At 38.5% G+C, this 1,440-nt stretch overlaps 1 protein-coding gene across 1 annotated transcript in view; it reads right to left on the bottom strand.

Moving 5' to 3' along the window:
* Nucleotides 1–1,440, bottom strand: part of RAPGEF2 (Rap guanine nucleotide exchange factor (GEF) 2) — a 234,476-nt gene that overhangs the window by 216,643 nt on the left and 16,393 nt on the right. The gene's annotated exons all lie outside the window — the stretch shown is intronic.

Genomic DNA, 1,440 nt, shown 5'->3' with positions numbered 1-1,440 from the left:
TAATGACCAATACCAGAAGAGCTATAGGATACAGGAAGGAAGGAAGAGTATTAAATGACAATTAAGAAAGAAAAGACTTAAGTAGATGTCAGAAGAGACTCTAAAACTTCCTCTGCAGCATAGAGGCACCATGGCTAATAGAAGAAATAGGCAAATCAGTAAGTTGAATAGAAAATTTCAAAGGGCAGCTCAAGACGACTAAGTCAAATATATAATGAAATGTGCAAAGACCTAGAGTTAGAAAACCAAAAGGGAAGAAAGAGTTCAGCATTCTCAAGCTAAGAGAACTGAAGAAAAAATTCAAGTTTCAACTTGCAATATTGCAGAATTCTATGAACAAAATATTGAATTATGCAGAAAGCAACAAAAGAAGATGGAAGGTATACAAAGAATTACTGTATCAAAAAGAAATGGTTGATGTTCAACCATTTCAAGACGTAGTCTATAATCAAGAACTGATTGTACTGAAGGAATGAAGACACTGGTGAAAAACAGGGTTCCAGGGATAAATTGGAATCTTTTAACAAACTAATGCAACACTTGGTGTCACTCATTCATGTACACCAAAAAATTTGGAAGACAGCTACTTGGCCAACCAATAGAAACGATCCATATTTGTGATCCTTCCAAAGTGAGATGGCTCAATGTAATAATGTGGAAATCATCAAATAATATCATTAATATCACATGCAAGTAAAATTTTGCTGAAGATAATTCAACAGCTGCCAACACTACATCAACAGAAATTATAGGGAATGCAGTCAGATTCAAAACAGGTTATCTATCATTGTTGACATCAGATGGATCTTGGCTGAAAGCAGAGAACACCAGAAAATGCTTATCTGTGCTTTCCTAACTGCAAAATCTTTTCACCATGTGGATCATGACAAGCTATGGATAACACTGCAAAGAATGGGCATTCTATAACACTTAATTTTGCTCACAAGAAACCTGTGCAAAGACCAAGAGGTAGTTGTTCGAACAGAACAAGGGGACACTGAATAGTTTAAAATCAGGAAAGGTTTATGCCAGGGTTATATTCTTTCACCATACTTATTCTATCTGTACACTGAGAATATAGTCTGAGAAACTGGATTATATGAAGAAGAATGTGGCATCAGGATGGGAAGGAGACCCATTAACACCTGTGATATTGCAGGGGACTTGCCTCAACATAGTTGTGTTGTTCACGAGTGTCTGGTTCATGAGGAAGGGAGATCCAGCGGCGATAGAGATAGCAAAAGAGACACAGAGACGCAAAGAGAGAGACAAAGAGACACCCCGAAACCAGAGTGAATGCTGGACTGGCATCAGGCAGATCCTGCATTGCAAACATCTCAGCCACGAAGGCCGTAATATCCTGCATAGTAAACATCTTAGCTAAACAGGCAGTATGGTTGCAAGGCTGGATTGTGCCCCTTGCATGCTGTAACGCACACC

This window comes from Chrysochloris asiatica, unplaced genomic scaffold (assembly GCF_000296735.1).
Source record: "Chrysochloris asiatica unplaced genomic scaffold, ChrAsi1.0 scaffold00112, whole genome shotgun sequence".
NCBI classification, from domain to species: domain Eukaryota; kingdom Metazoa; phylum Chordata; class Mammalia; order Afrosoricida; family Chrysochloridae; genus Chrysochloris; species Chrysochloris asiatica.
Note: the sequence above shows the minus strand (reverse complement) of the source record. Positions and strands in the feature narration are given on the sequence as shown.